Below are 24094 nucleotides of genomic sequence, written 5' to 3'. Positions count from 1 at the left end.
GTTTCAATCGCTTCAACCCCAACTTTTCCACCATCTCTGCGGCCACCAAATTATTTGTACTTCCATTGTCAATAATTAGCTTACATCACTTACTGTGTGACTTACAAACCGTCTGAAACAAAGCTTTCCACTGAGTTTGTTCAGCTGTTTCTTTGGCTGGTTTCAGCAACACCTTGTTCAAAACTAGGGCTTCCCCTATTTCCGGCACATTTTCTGCTTCTTGGGGAGGTGTCTCTGCTTCTTCTGGCTATGCGACATACGCACCCCTCTGCCTAGCTTGTTCTGCTTCAGGGCATTCAAACGACCTGTGTCCCCACTTGTGACACCTGTAACACTGATAACCAGCTCCTCTGCCTCGGCCATTTCCCCTGCTGCGCTGATATGGCCTACCACCTCTCGTGCTTTCACCTCTTTCTGCTGTTTCAGAAGCTTTAGAATTGTTACCTTCTTCATTACTGCTAGCAGTTTGCCCTCTGCCATAAGTCTGTCCTCTTCCTCTGCTGGTTCCCCGTCCTCTCCTAGCATTTTGTTTTCTGGTGATTTTCTCCTCTGCTTTCATAGCACTTTGATATGTTTCTTCAATGTTTTTTAGGGAAATAATGTTGATTTCATCTAAGATTTTTAACTTTAAACCATTTACATACCTGGCTGCTTTCTTCGGGGTGTCCTCTGTATAACGGCCCTTAAGTTCACTCGGTAAAACTCTTCAGTGTACTCCCTTACTGTCATCCCCTTCTACTTCAGATTTTTCACTTGCCTGTGTAGTGCAATCTGGTAATCCTTAGGCAGAAATATGCCTTTCAACTTGGTCACCATCCTTGACCATTTCTTGATCGGCAACTTGTTCAACCTCCTTCTCTTTGTTTGGATGATGTCCCACCAAAGGGTTGTGTGTCCCTTCAACTTTGTCACAGGGAACTTAACTCTACGGTCCTCACTGATCTCTTCGCACTCGAAATACTTATCCAGCTCACTGATCCAGTCCAATAAAACCTCTGTGGACAAGTTACCATCATAATTTTGGAGTTCTGGTTTGGGTTTGTTGCTTGCCATTAAGACTTACCTCAACAGTCTCATTTCCAGTCCTTCTTCATCCGATCCATCTGTTGTCGCTACAGCTTCCTCTTCGCTATCATCTCCTATCTCTAGATCCCTTCTTCTCCCTGCTTCAACCGCCTCCAAACGGGCAGTAAGGATCCTGATCTCCTCTCTCAATCCTTCCTCCGCTATCCTTCGAACACCTCTTCCACGGCCTCATCTTCCTACCTCCATTTCTCAAGCCAATTCCAAAATCTTGCTCTAATACCACTATGATGGGACCAGCGCACAATACGTTGTACAAAATTTAATAATGTTCGTCCGGTGTTAATTAACGATAAGTGTTTTGCTTACGATTAGTTACTAATCACACATTAATCAAGCAGTTGTCGATTACAATGATTTATGAATAATGATATCACTAATCAGGGTTTAGCGCAGATATTTAGGTTGGAAATTGATTGTTGTGTTAATATGTTTGTACACCGAGAGGACAAGTGTCCAGACCTCGGGCTTCCGTCCCGCGTTTGGCTAAACCCTAGGGTATTGGGTTCTCCCGGTCATTTGCACTTTGCGCGGTTTGTTTGTGAGCTCTGCGACTCCGAGAGGGTTTATTATTGTTCTGCTGTTATGGTTGCCTGCGCCGAATGTGGCTTCTGTTGGTAAGTTACATTCATGCAATAATATTGTTTCTCCTTGGTCTACGCCTTACTGGCTTGGTTCTACTCGTCTTTGGTCGATTTGTATGAGGTTCTCCTATCTCTTGGGCAGCTCGTTGTTCACTGTTTCTTTCCGGTTGCTTGTTTGACCCTTTAACTTCATTTACAGTTCCTCTGCTACTAGAATGACCACATAATTTTTTGTTGAATTTGTATATGCTTGTGCTTAGGACGCGGCCTCAACGGGACCCTTCCATCCGCGACTGTTTCCTCTAGCAAGGTAAGTTATCTCTCTTTCCTACAAGTTATGCTCTCAATTTTTCCTTGTGCTAATGGTCTCGGCTCCTTGCTAGAAGGGTTCTGGTTTAGTGATGGCCGCGGTCAATGGTAATTCTTCTTGCCCAACTCTGTTGTTGAGAGGGTGAGTTCATCTGGTGCTCACACTCCTTTTTCTAACAATCTTTACGCATGCTGTCACGTTCTCAAACCCTTATTGCTAACACCTTGTCGTGTTTCTTTTGCAGGTCTCTGATCTCAAGCTAGCGTAATCATCAGCTCCTTCTTCGAATAGACCCGATAGGATATTTCCTTGTTGTCTCTATCTAGTCGAAGGGTTTTTGGTTATGTTTGCTATTGTGCTCGGCCTATTCGGTTGCAATGCATTCGATTGTGCACAAATCTAGTTTTCTTGGTCCGTTGATTGTATAGTGTGGCTTCGGCCATGGGCTATATAGAACTTTGTTAAGGGTTTGAAACCCTGACCCTCGTCCTACTACTTTGTTTCTAAAGGAGGGTTTCCACGCCCTCGTAACTATTGGCTGTAGACTTGTATTCACGTGTTTGATGCCACGATGTGGACTGTAATAATATTTGTGAAATATTAATGAAAAAAAATTGGTATTATCATGCACATAATTACCTCTTGTTTATGCTCGATGTCGGAACTGTATTGTTGATAATGCTTTACTATATGTTCACGCCTCTGTAGCCTCTTTAGCGTGCACTGGAACTAGGTGTTTGTCTTCATTTTGTATATCTGGGTCTCGGCTGTAGTTATGCTTCTGCTTGATTTTATATTTGGGAACTTGCTTCTGTTCAGGAAGGAATTTGACAGTTTCTCTGTCTGTTCTAATATTGCATGTAACAAAAAATAGATTATAGGAGATACAATAGTCAATTCAGATGGATTCAAGGAAATAGAATGTAAAGAAAATGTCTCTGTTTTTGTATTATTGTTCTCTATTTCGGAAAGAACAAACCCCGTCCTTGCTATGTACAATTGTTTTATAATTCCTTGCAATACAGTTAGCAAACTGTTGGCAGTTGGTTGTTCGGTTATGCAGTTATCAACTATCTTTCTATTTGATCTTTTCGTTCTGTAACATTCAGTGACAATATTTTCCTTCCGGTTATTTTGTTGTTTTTTTCCTAAAGTAAACAACTAGAAAATTAAACTACATAAGAGACTAGACAACCTAGTGTCTACAACTGTTTATACCTAACTGTATTGTCCCAAACTGTACTATCCGTAACTACTCATTAACAGACAAAAACAAAATATAAAACAGGCTCCTAATACTATCTTTAATTAATAACACAAATGAAATTCAAATTGTTGATGACCTCTCCTCCTCAGCTGAGACTAACACCCGGTCATGGTGCCCCTAGCTGGATGCTCCTGCATCATTTACAACCACTAAGACTTAGTTGGCAGATATTAAATGTGATATAGGAGTTAAGCAAGGATGTTTCAGCTCTCCTACCTTTTCTAGGCTTTTATATATTCAAATCAAAGGGATGTCAACAATAAACAAGTTGTGTTGACACTACTTTAGCTCGAATCGTCATCATCCTTCTTTATGTCAATGCTATGGTTCTTATGCTAATGTGCCCCTCTAATCTCAACAAACAACTAAGAATTCTCAAGGATTGTTGTTGTAGCATGGATATCACAGTAACTATTGACAAAGCAAAGGTTATGATGATCAAATCTAAAAGATCATGTATGTTAAGTTTGAAATTTACAATAACAAATTATAATAAGTTACCGCATAGAAATATCTTGAAGTTGTCCTTCCTCACAAGCTTAATTGGAGCTATAACATTGAGAAAAATGATTAATGAAAGGTGGGAAGCTTATTTTGGTCTTAAACACAATTGTAAAATAGTTTACTTCTAGTGTTGGGGGAAACACACACACCTTTGATATTACTGGCATTCCTATTATATTATATGGATGTGAAGTTTAGTAAATTGTAGTATCTTGAGATAATCATGGAGAAATATCAAGGAAATACAAAAGAATTTTATAATTCACAATCTTAAAATTTAAAACAATACACCTTGTCATATACTTCTCATAGAATCAATTCAATTATTCTTATAATTGTTCTCTTTACTAGTCAAATTTATTACATGTAATACAAAAATTACATTATATTCATAGAGATTAGTTGTGCTCATTATTATTTGATGGTTGAAATATAATCATTTTTCTAAAGGCAATTTCTAAAAAATCTCTTATAAGTAGTTACTTATAAGGTGTAGACTAGTTGATTTTGTGGGGTTTAGTCCCCACCAGGTCTCAAGTATGGGAGGGGTTGAGGATGGAATCCACTTTTGGGGGAATTAAACTATCCCAAGGGGCATCCAAGCGTGATCAAGCTTCACACAATATTGGTGGGAAACTTATTCTTCCATCCAACATTAGGGTTGGCCCTGACCTAGGCTTAGCATAGTTATACAAAAAATAGTTAAGAAATTTGTAAAGCATTATAATAAGTAGCCAAGCAAATTTTCCCTAAATTATGGATTCAAACTTTTATTGTTCTCATTCTAGCAAAGACAAAAAATCCTTTTAATTACATGACCATTATGATAAGATTTCTTGTAGCAAAACTATATGGGATTATTTTGGAAAAGAATATCAACATATAGTTAAAGTGTTTGAGAAAAGGGTTAAAGACTGCAATGGTTTTAGAAGCTATCATATTACCATGGACCACCTAGTTATGCTTAGGACCATCACAGAGGACTTTCATAGTAGTAGAACTAATTTCCCATATTGCTTCGTTCAATTTAACAAAGAATTTGACACAATGCCTAGAATTAACCTTTAGAATAGATTAGAGAATTAAAGGTTCCATTGTAGTTGAGAGTTGTCACAATAAGGTTGTGAAAAAATGTTATTGGTAAGTTTATAAATACTAAGTGTTAGTTGGAAAAGATTAATTACGTCGATAGATGTGTCTATTAATTAAAAAAAATTTCATAAGAACATGAGTTATGGTGTTTTGGGCATCTGGTATTGGTAAGTCATGGTATCGTAACAAATTCTATTTACAAGTTAAGAATCTTCATGATAAAGTGGGGGTGACTCTTTGTAGGAGTTAAGCAAGGATGTGTCACGCCCCCTACCCTTTTGGGAATTTGCATGGACAAGTTAAAGGCATGCTTGGAAAAAGTAGGTTGTGTTGACACTACTTTAGCTCGAATTGTTATCATCCTTCTTATGCCTAGGGTATTTTTCTTATGGTGAGATTTCCCTTCGAGCTTAAAAAACAACAATTCTCAAGGATTGTTTGTTGTAGCATGGGTATGAGATTACAAAGCAAAGGTTATAATTATCAAATTCAAAAGATCATGTATGTTAATTTTGAAGTTGACAATAGCAACTTATAGGGGGTTACTGCATAGATATCTCTCGGAGTTGACCTCTGTCACAAGCTTAATTGAAGCTATAACATCGGGGACAATGATTAATAGAGGGTGGAAAGATAATTTTGGTCTTAGAAATGGTTGTAAATTAGTTTACTTCTAGTTTTTTTTTGGGGGTGGGGATGGGGACACTTCTTTAATATTCTTTCCATTGCTATTATCTTATTTCGATGTGAAGTTTAGTATTGTAACATCTTGAAATAACAATAGGGAAAGAGCAAGAAAATCCAAAATAATTTTATAATTTATAATACTAAAAGTAATGGCAATACACCCCATCTTATCATTCTCATAAAAACAACTATTTTTCGCATTGAGAGTATGGCTACAACGGGGTCTCTAATATACATGTACAAGACAAATAACATGAAAGACACAGTACAAGGAAAATACCTTTTAGCAGAGGTTATAACAGAGGTTTTTAGTGTTATAAAATTGACAAGAATTGTCAAAAAAACATCCTCTAAAACATTTGTTTGTGGGAATGAATGTTTTAGCGGAGATTATAACGAAACTTCATCTCAACTGAAAAAATTTGTGCAACCAAAGATTTTAGCATATGTTTTTTTTCGGTGCGCTTTATGGAACAAGCAGCCCTAGTGCACTAATTGTAGAAACACATCTGGATTCATACATAATTAAAAGCATTGAGGCGTTTAATTAAAAGAGCACTAGAATCTAAAATGTATACCACCAGGGTGCTTACAACAAAAAATTCCTGGTACGCTCAACTCAAAGAGCACCAGACCTTGAAACATATACCACACCAGTGCTTATATAAAAAAATCCCTGATCATTCTTCGATGAAGGAATAGCTCCAAGGCATAAAGAAAATAATCGCAGTTTCAGTGCTTTCTCTTAAACATGCAACATCAGAACGTCTTGTTTACATAAATGCACCTGTGTGTTTGTTATATAGAGGGTCCTGTGTTATTAGTTTTAATAGGGCACCGGGAATGGAAATAATATTTTGTAGAACTAGGGGGTGTTAGTTCAATGAAAGCACTAGTGTGTTAAGAGTTACAATGCACTAGGGCATTAATTAAAGACAATACTGGTGCTTGAAGACTTGAAAGCCTCAGTGATGTCATTTTCCGAAAAGGCACCGGCTATGCCAAAAGATGACATCACAGTGCTTTTATTTAAAGTAAAGCACCGATGTGTTTTTATGTTATGGACACACCGATGTTTTTGTATGAGATTTTCTCTCTTTTGGAGACAATGACTTGTGACAATGCAGTTATTGTAATTTTTAAAATCTGTTATTCATTGAGAAATCAACATATATCTTATAACAATATTCATATAATGACCAACTTGTTGGTTCGAAAAGCTTCAGCCAAAAAAAATTTTGTTATGTGATTTCTACCTAAAGACTTCTCCTAATATTCATATAAATTAATATTTGATTAGTGCATTTGTATATGTTGTTTGGATTAATTTGTTATATTATCAGATTTCACATCTCTTCATTATAATATTTAATCATCAATATATTTAATTAGTGGTGTAACATTTCACAACGAAATTGGATAACACAATAGAATAAATTAAAATGTATTTTATTATATATCAATAAAAGGCTCTTTGTCACACAAAAAGGGATTGTTATTGGTAACCCCTTGATTTTCAATTGGGACACTATGTCCATGATTACATTAAACAATATGTTTGATTTTCACACACAATTATTTCAAAAAATACAACAGGTTGCATTGATATCCAAATAGATCATCATTTCTCATTGGAACTGTTGTCAGTGCTCAAACTACTTCCATGACTTGGGTTATTGATGGAATAATGGATCATTTGTCAAATATTAAATAATTAAAGTTATTTTTTTTAGTGAGACATTTGTGGAGAAATTAGTGGAATGATAGATGAGATATTTGTGGATGATTGTTGAGAGAATTATGGAGTGATTATTTGACTCTTGGACTACCCTCTTGACTCTTCACATTACAATAGTGATTGTTCACATTGCACTAATGACACTTGGAATTTTATTTACAATACATTTACAATAATACAATTTCCACATATACCCATGTGGGACAAAATATGCTTGAGTCGGCCTGACAAGACAACACCATCACTCGGGGTCTTAGGGGAAGACCAACTCGGTAACCTCCTTGCGATGATCTTCGATGATGAACTGATACCAAGCTTGGTACTTCTCTATTGTGTCCCAATATTGTTTGATGGAATCTTTGTCGAAGCAGACCCTTGCCTCCATGGCTTCTGGGTATATGGTTCTGAAACTCTGTCCAGCTCATCCTGAAGCATGTGCAACACTATCTTGAGTGTGGTTGGACCACCAATGTACCTCTGCATGTTTTCTGCTCAGAGCTGCAAGTCATCGCGGGTGGCTTCACGCATCAACTACCCAATGTACCTCTTGACATCTAGCATGACTTGGTTCTTCCTCATGGCCTGGGTGAGGGTTCCGATGGAAGGGATCTTGTGCATTCGCACTATGAAATCCAGATTGTTGAACAACATCCATAGGAAGCGTCAATGCTAGTGATGAGCGGAGGGAGCTACTCATAATTCTGGATCTGCATCTGAATCTGTGGTTTGTCTAGCTCAACCTGTGGCTTCATCTTCTTGTGCAGGTAAAGCGGGGCTCCCTTGTACCTCATTGTCCATTATTTCATGTGCACAATAGCAATGTGAATGTCTTTGAGATTTTGTGTTGTATGCTCGCACTACTGCTGAAAATCGTATAAATGGACAACTGCTTCGTGCACGAGGACAAATATTTTATAAATTGTCTACATGGTAGCTTCTAAAATTGATATCTCTGACAATATTGCTTTCTTCATTTCTTCCATAGCAGATCTTACGGAATACTCTACTCTGCCTAGCCTTTTGCAAGTCCTTCGCCATCCGTTCATTTTCTGTTATCAAGAACTTGACTGTTTAACTTGTGGCTTCTGCATAAGCCTTAGAAGCCTTAGCCATGGAAATTAGATGTCTTCTAACATCTAGTACAATCACCATTTCTTCTGTGTGTGCAGGTGATGTATGATCATCCAGGAGCTATTTTCTTCGTGCATATACAATCCTCTGTTGTGTCTCGTCAAATGCCAGATTCTACACATTTATCTCAGGATCATCATCAAGAAGAACAACTTCTCCTTGCTCACTCAAGACTGGTAGTGGTTATGGAGGTGATGGAGACTGTGGTACTACCTCGGATGCCCTCAACATGAGATCAATGTCTTGGTCCTCTAGCTCATGTTTCGTCTCCATGTTTCTTGCCTCAACCAACTTCTCAACCTACTGAGCAAGTTCCTGAACCTGCACCTGCTCACCCTCTTCATCATCTGTTGTCTCAACCTGTATCTGTGCAGTTTGCTCTGTCAGTGCACCTTGTCATTCTCCTTGTTCCTATTTTTTCCTTTCTTCATTATCTCTCCTCTTGAGCTCTTGTTTTCCTTTCAGCTTCTTCTTTGTCTCTTGCAATATCATTTTCGTCTTCCAATCTTTGCTTCTCCCTCTTTCTCTGTGGTACTCCCCTGTCACGATGTCGCCTCTTTGCATCTATCTCCAAAGCTACTCTCTCTACAAGTGAATCTTCTTTGAACTTGTAGCTTTGCTTAGCCTCTGCACTCTCAGCAATATTCCTCTTGCCTTGTCTTGCACCGATTTTTTGTTCACCGTTGTTGTTGTTGTTGCTTCCTGTGGTGTTGCTGCTTGCAGTGCCGCTTTCCATTCTACAACCATGCTGGCCAATTCATTGAGCCTAAAGGAGTTATAGAAATACCTCTAAGGATCATACTTTGGCCAATGACATGCCTCGTGGACCCATGGGAAGTACACCTTTACACAGTGGTTCTTGCATATGCAGTGTGGATCATACTGATTGAAACTCTTGGTGTTGAACCCTAACTTCTTCAATTCCTCGGTCTCGACATCTGCATGTTTCAAGGTACGGATCTTATACAGTCCAATCTGCAAAGGAAGAGTAGGCCATGGTGCATTCTTCCTCATGTGCAGTGTTGTTGATAACCTTGTGGAGATGTGGTACGCAATCTATTGCATGACCAACTTGTTCGTGGAAAACCTTGGTAACTCATGCGAAGGCTTCTCCGTACCAAACGTCTTGATGAAGGTGCCACTAGGTGAGGCATACCAATTTGTAATGTTGAGCAATGCCTGCATAACTTCCTGGGACATGAAAGGTGGGTCTTGTTCAAATATTATCATATACAACAAGGTGATGAAGTGGTCAGACAACCTTGTCATGACTCCTCGGTAGCTGAACTAAGAGAGAAACTTGTAATAAACATTCACAACATCTTCTAATGGTGTTTGTTGTCACTCACTGCATTGTGGGTTTCAATTGGTCAAGGTTTCCCAAGGGTAGTGAATTTTGGAGCTACTTTCCTAGGCCACAAAAGATCTCAGAGCTTAATCAGACCCTCTCCATTGCATAGTTCTCAGAAAGATCTTTCCAATGGTATATAGAAGTCCAAAAAAGGACTCATGGATCAGATGTTAGAGCTTGTTGAAGATCGCCTTTGGAAAGCCCATAAAACCAAGAAAAAGCATTAAAGAGACAAAGGAAAATCACATTGGATGGCCCTGCATCTCGCAAGTCCCGCATCCCGCATGTTGGTGACCCTGCATCAAGCAGGCCCCGCATCCTACAAGTCCCGCATCCCGTATGTCGGCGACCCAGCATCACGCAGGCCCTGCATCCCGCATGTCAGCGACCCCACATCCCACACGTCCCACATCCCGCATGTCGGCGATCCCACATCCCCCAAATCGGCGGATCGACGAGGTTCTAAACTTAAAAGACCTACGAACCATCGATCTCACAATATAGTGGTACATCGTTGGGGAGGCCGAAAATTCGTTTATAAAGGAAATTATTGATAAAAAAAAGATCGGGCCGCCCCCCTTCTCTCTCCTCCACATGGAATCCCACATCCCGCAAATCGGTGAAGTCTTGGATATCAGTGAAGTGCGGGGTTTTCATTCCAAGACCATGTAAGGGCCGATCCTACGATACAATGTAAAAGTTTTGGGAAGGGACAAAAACCAAATTCAAAGGAAAAACATGGTAACACTAAGGTAGGGTCGCCCCTTTCTCTCTCCTCCACTTGGTGGTACAACATAGTAGGGATGGGAAATCTCGCATCTCACAATCCCACATTATCAGTGATCGCAGGAACAAAGGGGCTACCTCCCCAAAAACCTTGTGGGGTTGTGATATTGTGATTTAGTACAAAATCACCAAGGAGGGCTGAAATTCATTTAAAAAGGAAATGCCTACGAAAATAGGGTTGGGCAAGCCTTTTTCTCTCTCCTACAGGGGGCAACGTGGCGACATGTGATTGGTCCTCTGAGTTGACAGGGCAGCTGATGCCATAAATGATGTGGCAGTATGGAGGACACGTGGCAGTACAGATGCTAACGTGGCAGATGACAAGTGTCACTCAGTTTCAACGTCTTCAGGGGTCTTATGGGGCCATTTCTGCGTGACATGTGTCACCACTCACAGGGTGACACGTGGCAGTGATGATGTCACCCCGCAAATCGGCGATCACATGTGTCTTGGGGAAAAGCTAAAGGTAAAATGCTATCAAGCGTCGGGATGCGGGATTCCAAGTAACAAAGGAAAAAGACCATAGATGTGATAAGTTATCACGACTATTTGATAAGGTCTTCGCGTCCAGGATATCGACCAATGCGGTGTAAGTGGTTTTTAAAGGCATTTCACACTATAGAGGAAAAAGACCCCCTGGACACAGGTTTAAAGACCTTAGTGCCCGAAAGGTTAAGCCCCTGGTACCAGCCTGTGGTTATATGATGACAATGGAGATAAGGGCGCTACACCAAAGGGGGGCTTAAAGGGAAGTCACAACACACTTGTGTTGTGTTATTCTTGTGTTAAAGGCCCATGTTCGAAGGAATCCTAGGTACACCATGAAACACGACACCGGGATTTTTAGGGCGTCTATAGTATTTAACAGAGTTTTAATGTGCAGATGGGCCGACAACTGAAGACTTAAATGGCGCATGGCTCAGCAATGGAATAGTACACAGGACTCAGGAAGATTAATGGCTTTTCATGGAGCCCCATCCCTCTACCCAGCAAAAGACTGCAAATATGGGCACTTACAGTTGACCCAAACCCTACTCCATAGAACAAGGCATCCAAGCAATAAAGGCAGAAGTGAAGGGTTCATTTGAGCAGCACAGGAGGCCATACAATGAAAAAACTACAGCCCAAGGTAGAGGAGATCACAGGATGGGCACATGGACTTTTCATTTACTTTTATGTCTGGTTATTTACTTATTTTTGTCCTGTAACATGCCTTCCTTTCAATGAGGCTTTTAATTATGTAATGTTTTGGGCCACAAATCCATCTCTGATTGAGACTACTAGTCAACCCAACAACTAAGTCTGGACTAGAGATATTTTTTTGTAATGAATGTTCTTGCTCCCCTCTCTAGTTAAATAAGGGAAAACAAGACTCAAAAAAGGTTCAGAAATTCTATAGAAAATACTACATGCCATTTTCAGACTATTTTTCTTTATAACTCATATCTTTTTCAGGGTATCAAGGATATGGTGGTGATTCCCCCCTTCAAGTATTACAATATGTGTTCCTTCTGTTAAATCTCATTTTATGTTCATCTTTCCTCTTTGTATTCATGCAAATTATAGCTGCTAGAAATGTTTCAAGCTTCCTCATAGATTTATTTGTATTGATATGTGAATGCAAGTGCCTGTATTTATATCACAGATTCACTTGTCTCAATATTATTGATGCATATTCCTGTGTCAACTATTGAAATCATATATTTAAATTTGCAACACATGAATCATAGCATTCATCCCCTCCTTCATCCATTATTTATGCCTGTAACTCAAACAAGTATAGAAATCCTTAATGCCTCAAGCTCTATGTGTTAAGTGTAGAACTCTTGAAGCCTTATGCGCTATGTGATGAGTTTCTCCTTCTCTTTGTCCTCTCTCATCTACTCTGCAAAAGCTTATTAAGTTGTAATCCCTTGAATTACTCGGCCTCCGTTGTTTTCATGCATATTTCTGAGATCTGAACTTGTGAGGAAGTACCAGAAATTCATGCTTTATTTCTTTGGATAAATGAACCAACCCATTATATATACATATAGAACATAGGTGAGGTCTCCCTTTACTGAGAATAATTTGAGACAATCCTAATTTAGATGTGCCCAATCATTGATCTTGTAAGCAATCCAAGGTTGTCTCTGGGAGCTACAACAATGTTCATGTCCAACCCATGCTAAGAAATTGTTGTTGTGCACAAATCACATCAAGAAGGTATGCGGACATATAGAATCTTGCTTTTCCATCCTTATGCGGATTTCAGGCATTTGACACATGCGCTTTTAGCTGAAGAGCCAACATGTCTGACCAGTTGAAAGGCCATCCTTCATTTGCCAACTGATCCAACCTAAAAACACAACTCTGCGGGAAGGTCTTCATTCTTTCTTTCCATAACAAGAAGTGATTGGTCCAAGAAAAAAAAGGTAGACCACACTTCTTTTTTTGGGTTATAATGTGAGGGCATAATTGGAAACATCTGACTAAAAAATTACAACATTCTACTTGGCTTCGTTAACTACCAAGATGGACAGTCTCCAAGTATGAGATAGATGGGAACGAATGCTAATTTCAGAGTTTCGATCTAGAGATACTATAGAGATGAGAATCAATGAGAAAACTTTTTCATTGTGGGAACATGAAGTGAGTCAAGAACTAGAGCCAAAGCCAATGACTAGAGCATATCTAGAACATGAGTTATTAACCATAGCCATGAACGAGAGCTAGAGCCAAATTCAGAGTTATAGATATGAGCCAAAGTTAGAGCCATGTTCTAGAAAAGCACACAAAAGGCATTGATCGAGATTGATCATCTAAAATTTTGGAGACCAAAAGGCCTCAATTGGGAGGTGTAATTAAAAATGTATTAGAACACAGAATAGTGGTTGTAAGTTTGGGCATCTAAGGTAATTTGACAATTAAGGAGGGTTATTTTTTTTTTTAACACGGTCGGATACTTTTATATTATAAAAAAACTGCTAGAAGCGAGTGCTGTTACATAGGGTGAAAGAAGAAAAAGAGAGGAAGTCCAAAATGGGTGCGCAGACCCTGACTTCTTGAGATTAAACTTGAAAAGGATAAATTGAAATAAGTAACGGCTATATTGCCTGACAAAAAGACCAGCGAGTAGGCAAAATTTACTGGACATTTGGCTGATTACCAGAACTGATTGACCGAGTCTTCAACCTGAGGTTCCTTTTTGAGGCTTGCTTTGGATGATGCCTCAGCTTGCATGCTCTGGGTGATGTTCTTAATGTGGGATATAGCCTCCTCCATGTGCTTACATTTCTCTTTGAGGCTCTCTATCTCGGCTCTCTGCTTTTCCAATTTTTTCCTCTTGGATCGACTATCTGCCTGGAAGTCATCTTTAAGTTCATTAAAGTGTTTAATGAACCTAGTGATCATGAAACAATGCTATTTGCAGAGAGTGCAAGTATTGTTGCCCAACACACGATCCAGTGGGTTCTCCGGATGATCTCGGCCTTGTTGAGCCTCGTTCTGCATTCTGTTTTCTGAAGTCTCTGCCATGGCTAGGAAGACAACCTTAAAGAAGAGGAGAGTCAGCGGTAAGAGAGCCTGTAAAAAACACAAGTTATACCTGTATGCTTTAGAAGGAAAGCGCACTTCGATGCTGCTTTGGGAGCTGCCTCGCTTGTTGCAGAGCCTCAGGATCCGAATGTGTGACGAAGGATGCTTGGGAGAGCAGGGCTGCTTACTGCTTCTGTTATTGAGGGCTTCTGAGGGCAGGGAGCCGGGCACTGCTTCTCTGCTCTGCTTCTGAGAGGGCGAAAGAGTTCTGAGATGGTCGAGGGGAGGAGGGGAAGTATATATCATCAAGGAAGGCTGAGCGTGCTGGGGGTGCGAGATATTTTCATGGATTTGGGCAGACTCCGGATCATTCATGGGATCCTTGGTGCAGTCGATAAGGATTGAGAGGGGACATTTGCCAGGTTTCCGAGGGAGGGGGTCACGTGAAGCATGGGATGATCGGGTCTTTGGAGCAAGCCAGGATGCATAATGGAGGCGAAATATTACACAGTTCACGATGGGACGGATTGGGAGTGGCTTATCTGTATTGCGGGAGAGAAAGTCGAGAGGAGCATGACAACTGATATGACTTGTTCTCAGAGATATTCTGATGTTGCTGTTCAGAGGGGATGTCTGACAGCTTATTCTGCTATGGGATTGCTTTGATATATATGCGCTCATTTTCTCTGATCTGTCCAACCTGTCTGCTGACTGCCTTGGAGGCGAAACAATCCGCTTCAGTGTTATTTTCTCTTAAGACATGCTTGAACATTGTTTCTTCCATATTCTTGAGATTGTCCTGAATCCTAAGCTTTATAGTGTTAAGGGCTGCTTTATTAAACTCCGTTCCCGAAACCAAGGCAGCGATGACAATGGCCGAGTCCCCCAGAATGATTGCGTTCCTGATTCCCAATCTATTCAGAATTGAGGTGCCGAGAAGAAGGCTGTACGCTTCAGCCACGTTGTTGGAGACTTTCCCCAGACCCCATTCATAGCTTAGGATAGTTTTCCCATTATGATTTTTAATGATGCCCCCTGCTCCAGCTTTGCCTGGGTTATTTTTGGAGGCGCCATCGAAATGAAGTGTAGGGCGCTTCTGGTCTAGAATCCACTGGTTAACCTCTTCCTTGGATCCTCTGAGTTTCCAGTGCATCCTTTTCTTGTGTGCTTTTGCTTGGGGATATTGATTTTTGGTGTGACTGAGGCTGAATTTATTGTACCAATCCATCTCTTCTTGATGCCAGCTTGATTGATCTGGAAGGGCTATGAAGTTTGTGCTTATTGTTTCAGAGATGATGGCAGTTGTTTTAGCAAGGATACTGGCCATGTTGGGCTTTTTGTTATTGAAGACATAGTTGTTCCTGGCTAGCCAAAGATGCCAGCATAGAGTGGCTGGAATACATTTCCACATTCTACTGATGTTGTGTTTGCCTTTCCTGGGAAAGGGATAACATTTCCCCCAATTTTTCTGGAGAGAGGTGATCTGATCAAAACTTTCACTAATTTCCATGGGGCTTGTCACCTGCTTCCAGCAGCTCTGAGCGAAGGGACAGAGTAAGAAAATGTGCTGTATGTTTTCCTCCTCTGCTCGACAGAAGCAGCACATTGAAGGGCCCAAGATTCCTCTTTTCCTTAGGTTCTCAGCAGTTAGTATCTTGCCTTTCAGGAGGGTCCAATTGAAATGTTTAATCTTTGGGAGACACTCTGTTTTCCAGACAGTTGTGTAGAGGTTCCAATTTGCTGAAAGAGTTGTGGCCTGCAATGTTTTGTATCCCTCTTTTACCGTGAATTTCCCTCCGCTGGAGTCCCAAATATACCTGTCTTCAATCCCAATATTGATAGGCGCGAAACCAGAGAGGGAGGACTTGAGATTGGACCAAAGATCTCTGAGGTCCATGGGGGTTTGGAGATCCTTCCAATCCAGCCATTTGTTTTGGTTCCATATTGATATGTCGAACAACGTGGTTAAATTTCTTTCTTCCTTCCAAATCTGCAAAGGTCTGAAAGCTTGGAGAAGGTTTCTCGGCTTAGAGCCCATAATTCTATCTGACCAAATATTAGTGTCCTTACCATTTCCAGGAAGTTTGGATGTGTTTTCTCGGAATTGGGGGAGCACTTTTTTAATGAGTTTCCATACCGGTGTGCAGGGTCTGTCAACTATTGATTCAGTAAGAAGATTAGAGTTCGTGTTTCTGAGATATTTCCTTTTTATGACCTCCACCCACCACGAACCTTTGCCAGAAAGAATTCTCCAGATCAATTTAAAACCCAAAGCCCGATTGGAGAGACTTGGGATTTTAATGGAAAGGCCTCCCTTTTCATATGGAATGGTAACCTGATCCCATTTGACAAGGCTAAATTTTTTGGACTCCTGCTTTCCTCCCTGCCATAGGAAACTTCGCATGATGAGTTCCATATGTTTATGAATACTGGCCGGGGCCATGATGACCGCATATTGATAGATTGGAAGTGCTGAGAGAATGGACTTGATAAGGGTCGTTCTGCCTGCCAAATTGAGCCAAGACACTCCCCAACTCTGAAGGAGGCCTCTCATCTTTTCTATGTGTTTGATCCAGATCTCCGCCTTGACTGTTTCTTTAGCAAGAGGCAGACCTAAATAGGAAAAGAAGCTCCAGTTTATTTGCACTGGAATGTCCAGTATCAAAGATATTCTTTGCTGTATTTGGAGGGGGACATTCCAAGTATATATCTTGCATTTTCTATTGTTCAACTTCCCTCCTGAAACTGCTAAAAAGGCATCCAACAATTTTTTGAATCTTTTTGCTATTAAGCTGGAAGCTCCCCCAATGAGAAGTGTGTCATCCGCGAAGAGCGAGTGGTTGATCTCTTTGATCCCTCTTTCTATACAGATTCCAGTGATCTCTTTTTGTCTGCGAAGATATTCTAGATGAATACTCAAAGTCTCAGCCATTATGATGTATAAGAATGGGGAGAGAGGACAACCTTGTCTCAGCCCCCTGGAGCTTCTAAAGTATTTGTTGGGGCGACCATTAATCAGGGGAGCGGTCCAAGGGTTGGAGATGCACCCATTGATAATGCTTATGAAGTTTTCTGAGATCCCGAATTTTTTGAGTGCTGCTGTTAGGAAGGAGTGGTCAACTCTATCAAAAGCATTTGCCATGTCGAGTTTGATTATCATCCCTCGTTCTCCTCTGTTTAGGCTGCTATGGATAGCTTCTTGGATCAATATGACATTGTCGGTTATTTTCCTGCTAGGAACAAAGCCTCCCTGGTTTTCAGATATTAAGAGAGGGAGGAGTTTTTTTAGCCTATTGGCTAGAATTTTTGTTACAATCTTGTAAGAAACATTACATAAGGATATGGGGCGGAACCTGTCAAACGAGAGAGGATTCACTTCCTTAGGGATCAGGGCTATGTGGGAAGACTTGGTATTTTCTCCCATCTTATGGTTTTTGAAAACATTCTTTACCATCCGCACAAAGTCTTTTTTGATTGTTTCCCAATGATTTCGATAGAAGGCAACCGTGAACCCATCCGGACCCGGGGCCTTATCCTGCTGCATACTGAAGGTTGCTGCTCGAATTTCCTCTTCTGTAATGTCCTGGTCCAACTCTTTGTTTTGAGTGTCTGATATTTTGCTCTCTACTGCACTAAGGAATTCAGAGCTGTCCGTTTGCTGAGGAGCAGCGGAAAGAAGGGATTTAAAGTGATTGAATGCTGCTTCTTTAATTTCTTCTTGGTCGATGATCTCTTTTCCTTCAGCCTCTATTTTATCTATCTGGTTTCCAGCTCTCCTGAGTTTGATATTGTTGTGGAAAAAGGATGTATTTTTGTCTCCGGCTTTCAGCCAAAGGCACCGGGATTTCTGTCTTTGATCCTCTTCCTCTACTCTATTTTGTCGGTAGAGTTCCCTATACATTTCTTTTTCCTGCTCTAAGTCTTCATTGGTGTTTTGTATGTAAAATAAAGGTTTGAGCCTTCACTTGCCAAGCTTGAAAATGTCTCATACCATTCTGCTTTTTTTTTGAAAAAAAATGCACTATCAACAATTCCTACCACGGTTTTTGAAAGAGTGAGGGACAAGTTATTCAAATTCCGTAAATTAAGAATTCTAACCATCTTTATTATTTTTTAAATAAAGTTGGTTCTTTTACTTTATATTATTTTCACCATGAAAAATAAAGTATATTATTTTTTATTGTACTTTTATAATATATTTCAAATTTTATTTTTATTCTGATTTAAATTTGTTAAATGAAAATGAATTTTTATTCTTTAATTATTATTTCAATAAAAAATATATATATCTTTTTTTTTTTTTTTTTTTTTTTTTTTTTTTTTTTTTTTTTTTTTTCTGAATTTGACTAATTCTATTATCATACAAAAACAAGTTTACAAAATAGAGTACAAAGGGCAAGGCTTAAGGATATGTGCTTATCAGCCCTGGCCTTGCCCACTTATCAGCGCCAAAATTGAAGGGATTCAAAATTGGGCATATCGCTGAATCACTGCCGACACTGTTACATGACATAGATGGATGGAACATAGACAGACACGAAGACACCAGGGCCATGGAGTAGCCCGGACAAAGACACATAGACAACTGGACAATGACAATTGACATTTGGACAATTACAAATGACACTGGAACAATATAGCCGACATAATGACCGAGAACAGGCTGCCATATAGCCGAATTACATAACAAGATCCCAACAGAAACAGAAATTACCAGAACGAGTTCAGTCTTCATCAGTGTTTTGGCGTGCCTCAACAATCCTGTACCCGAAATGAAGCGAAGTCTCAGAATCAGAAAGTTGGATGATCTGATCTGGGTTGTTTTTACGGGCCAGCATGCTCGGACCAGGCGGTGAAGCAGCAGCATGCATCGACGGGCCGGCATTCAGGTCAAGATTAGTATCGGGGCAGCCCAGGCCTTTTCCATGTGCGCGCCGAGGCTCCATCCTTTCCTGCTCAGGATCACGCTCAGGCAGAGGCAATCCTATTTCTGCACCGACCGGAGGGCAGGCAATTGGAGAGTCTTCTCTGCTGGAGCGCTGCCCCTCTGGCAGAGGGTCGACTTCCATATTCTCATTATCACCAGGTTCAACAGTAATAGACACAATTAAAGTGGAATTGATTTGAGGGCAGGGGAGCCGATACCGGATCGTGGGGAACTCCCTCTGCCTTTCTTCCGCGATTGGGCTGCTTACCATGTACCTCCCCTCCTCATCGTTGCTGTCCTGAAACCACCGAGGTCGCGAGGTAACTTCAATGGAGGAGGAGGGGGAATAATAATCATCTCTCGGAGGAGCTCTACCCTGAATCCCACCCCTTCGGCTGCCCATTCTCGGCCTGTCCCTTGGCATTGTAACTCTCCTGCTAATTCCAGGCCTCCAAGCTTCAGCAGAGGTCAGAGCACCCACCGGCTTCCAGAACGAACCCCAGCACCAGGTCTTGACGCCACCCTCGAGAAACAAATTCGTTAACACGAACCAGCACCGAGAACCCACCCCAGCATCACACATCAGCACCCAGAAACAATCCCAACAGCACGAGACAGCCAATCCCGGCAGCCTCCAGGCCTTGGTTCCTCCCAGGAACAAACACCAGCGCCAGGCTTTGACTCCCCCTCCGAGAACCAACCTCGGCAACAAGAACCAGCACCGAGACCCCTTCTCTGCTACACGAACCAGCACCCAGAAACAATTCCAACAGCAAGAACCCACCCTTGGAGACAAACCCGACAGCAAAAACCAGCCCCAACTCCAGAGACTACCTCCAGTCTCCCAAACCCAGCGCCGAGAATTCGCTTCCGTCTCGCAGTCACAGCTCCAAGAGCTACCCTCCGTCAGCTCTGCATTCTCCTTGCCATGCTCACAGACATTCCTCAGACGTGCCATCCTTCGCAGTTTAAACTTCCTCACCACCCCGTCGCTCAACTGCCTCCCTCGAGCCGAGTAGACAGGCATTAATGCCTTCTCCCCTGCGCAATTAACCTTGTTAATATCCCTCCACGCGTGGTACAGCCAGGGTCCATGGGCGTGCCATCTGCCCACGTGATGGCGCATGCCATCCCTTCGCCCTTTATACACCCGCATCCGGGAAAAAATATATATATCTTAATATCAATTAAATTCATAAAATAATACAATATAAATACAAATATAACTAATTCAAATTAACCTAATATAAATAATTTTTTTTTTTTTATATTTAAATATTTATCATTAGTTAAAAATTATTCACTACTCAATTATAGAAATTAGTCTTGTTCTATTTTAATTTAGGCTATGATATAAATCATCTCTTTTAATGCTCTAGTACATACAAGTAGACTTTCTCTCTGTTAAAATTTATATTCATTAAATTAGTTAGTAAATAATGCTCTAATACATACAAGTAGACTTTCTCTCTATTAAAATTTATATTCATTAAATTAGTTAGTAAATATCATTCACGTTAGTGAATGTCATTCGCCAATGCGAATCACATTAATTAATCAAATTCCACTCCAATACGTGATATATTTCAAAACGTTCCATTCCAATACTCAATTAATTAATCAAATTCCACTCCAAACCCTCATATATTTCAAAGTGTTCCATTCCAATACTCAATACATGTAGGAAGAGTTGTATCCATTGATAGAGGTAAACCATTGAATTAATTAAAGGAAGCTCTTAGCACATATATAAGGTTGTAGATTTTGAAGGTTTTTTTACTTATTGTGAATATCACAGTCACGGTTCTCCCTTTTAAAACCAAATTGTCCTTTAAGAATCCCTAATTTATCTCATGCTTTTATTAACTTCATGTTCTTAAGATTATCTTTCTAAGATATATTATATAATAATAAATCATACAAATCACTGTTTAACTAGGTAGAGGAAGAGTCTTAAAGAAAGGAGACATAATAATAATAATAAAATTAGAGTCTTCCACGAAAAATTCACGTTGTGTATAAGGTTTAAATGCTTTTTTCAAACCATATCATATAAGGCAATTTAAGTTAATGATTGGTAAAGGAGCATTTAGTAAAGCATATTCAAGAAGATAATATTTCCTTATATTAATAAATAATAGTTTTTTTTTGTTTTTGTTTTTGTTTTTCCCGAGGAAAATAGAGTTCGTAATTTCTATTAAAAAGAAAATAATAGAGATTACATGTTGTTGATGCCAAGGCATATGCAGTAGTGTGGTTTTACCACTGTACAAAAGAAGTTTTACAATAAAACATCCTGTAAGTCCAACTGAGGATACGGTGAATCTGTATCCATCCAAAAAGAAGCAAAACAGTGTCTCACATATAACCATAAATAGACAGAGTTTGAGGTATATGAGCCCTCATGCAGTGAAATAAAGTATAGTGCCGATCAGTACTATGCTGATTATATACAAAAATATGAACATGTAGATCAAAAATAATCTAGGTGGGGGGATTTCCCCCTGTTGCAGGCCGTCAATATATGGACGATGATAGAACCTGTGCATCCCCTCTGGAGTGTATTCTTCAATCAGCCAGTCTCCTATAGGGCGATCCGCCGCTTCTTTCGAGAGCCGGTCAGCAAGTGCATTTCTTTCCCTGTAGATGTGAGAAACAGTGATCTGGTCAAAATGTGTTTTTAAAAAAACAATTTCTTCCAAGATGTGTTTCAAAGAATATGCATGACATATAGATTTATTGTTTGCCCAATCAATCACAATCTTTGAATCCCCAAAAATTTGTATTTGTCGGCAATGTTTGGATAGAGCAAAGAAGAGGAGATGTCTCAGAGTGATAAGCTCAGCATGGTTGTTGGAGCCTGTCCCAAGTCCCAATCTCAGGTGATAATAATGAGTTTCTGTGAGGTGAAAAACAATACCCCCCCCACATCCTTGCAATGGTGCTGCACCGTCAAAATAGGCCCAAGGCATATCCTTGTTGATGTTTTCAGGCAGGATGTGCCTGGGAGTGTTGGTTTTATTCTCAAAGGGGATTTCTGTGTAGGCCACGCAGATAGATGGCGGAAGTAGTTGCCAGTTGACTCTGTAATCCTCGAAAATTATAGCATTGCGTTTGTTCCAAATAAACCAGGACACCACAGGTGGTAGGTTCCTGGCCTTTTCGGAAGGCACCGCAGACCACCAATGATCCCAGGCAGAGGGTATATCAGCACCGTGCCAGACTGTGCTAATGTTGAGGGCCCGTGTGACTTGTTGCCAAATGTCCTTTGTAACTTCGCAGGTAAGGAATAAGTGAGGCGTTGTTTCCTCCTCTTTTTTGCAGAGAACGCACCAAGTTGGTCCATTGAAAGCCCGCTTCTTGAGAATGGCACCTGTAGGAAGCTTGTCAGCTATTATGTTCCACATTAGAAGTCTGGCACGAGGCTGTGCTTGTAGCTGCCAGATGTCTCTCCACCAATTTTTTAGAATGTCAGGTTTCTTAGCTTCAATAAGCTTTAAGTAGCCGAGCTTTGGTGCATAAGAACCCGATTTAGCGGGCGCCCAAATTAGTTCATCTTCCTCCTCATGTAGCTTAATGTGTGATTCGGTAAGTGCCTGTATGTATCCTTGCCAATGTGCAGTCCATTCATCAGGTAGATGCCACTGCCGATCCGTGACCCATGCTTGTGTAAAGATAGTTGATCTATGGGGATCACCGATCTGTGCCAGATATTTAATGCCCCCGTTGTTGAGATGTCGGATCAAGCCTTCCGGCAGAAGGTGTGCGTTCCCTGAACCAGGCCAAGGGTCTAAGCCGATGCGGACCTGTGCACCATTCCCAATTTTCCAAAGCAGATTATCACGGATCAGAGGCATAGCTTTTAGTGTGGCCCTCCAGATCGCGGATATGCCCAGGTGGTTCCAAGTAGGTCTGCGAAGCCATTCAATAATGTTGGAAGGCCAAATATATTTTTGGTGTATTACTTCCGCCCATAAGCTGTCCATCTTGAGGAGTGACCAACCCTGTTTCGCAGTTAAAGCTTGTGCAAAATCTGAGAGGGATTTAATACCCCATCCGCCCCATCTCTTTGGCAAGGAAACGAGGGACCATCTGGTCCAAGCAAAAATCTTTCCCTTTTTATTGCCATTCCACAGGAACCTATTACATATTTGTTGAATTTTTTGAAGGATGCCTTTTGGAATCCAAGTGAGTGACATCCAATAGACAGGGGTAGCCTCGAGAACAGATTTGATCAGTAAAAGTCTACCGGCTTTTGACAGTAGTCGATGCTGCCAGCAGATGATCCTTTTTTCAATTTTATTTATGAGCCAAGACCAGTGTGCCACTTTATATCCATCCGGCCTTAATCTGAAGCCAAGGTATTTAATACCATCCATCATATGACTTTCCAAGTAGGGGAAATGCTGGGTCGCCAGCTGAGTTTCCTGTTGAGTGCATCGCATCATAGATCTGGTGGATTTGTCCCTGTTGATTTCCATGCCCGTGGCTTTACAAAAGAGTAGCAGAATATCATTTAAAGCAATGATGTCTCGGATACTTCCATTAAGAAAGATTAAGATATCATCAACAAACAGTAAATGGGTGAGAGAGTACTGTTCAGTGATTTTGAGGCCGCTGATATCACCATTCCTTTTTGCATCCGCTATGAGCCTACTCAATCCCTCCATAACAATGAGAAAGAGTAGTGGGGAAAGGGGGCATCCTTGCCTGATCCCCCTATTTATATTAAAGCGGTCCGAGGCTGCACCATTGATAAGGATAGCAAAGGAAACAGAGGATACACATCCCATAATCCAGTTTATGAGCAAAAGGGGAAATCCCAAATGAGTGAGGATCATCTTAAGGTAGAGCCAATTTACTTTATCAAAAGCCTTTGCAAGGTCGATCTTTAATGAGATACCTTTAAGATTCTTCAGCTTTATGGAGTGTAGGGCTTCCTGGGCAGTGCCTATGGCCTCTTGGATGTGGCGATTTTGGAGAAAAGCAAATTGTTCCGCAGAGATATGTGTGGACAGGATAGGTTTAATGCGGTTTGCAATGATTTTGGCAATTATTTTATAAAGGCAGTTACAGAGGGAGATAGGGCGAAAATCATTGAAGGATGAGGGGTCATCA

Source organism: Pinus tabuliformis, chromosome 3_2, assembly GCF_031772625.1.
Source record: "Pinus tabuliformis cultivar Carrire ecotype Pingquan chromosome 3_2, CPIR1, whole genome shotgun sequence".
Taxonomy (NCBI): domain Eukaryota; kingdom Viridiplantae; phylum Streptophyta; class Pinopsida; order Pinales; family Pinaceae; genus Pinus; species Pinus tabuliformis.
This window is presented reverse-complemented; position numbering follows the sequence as displayed.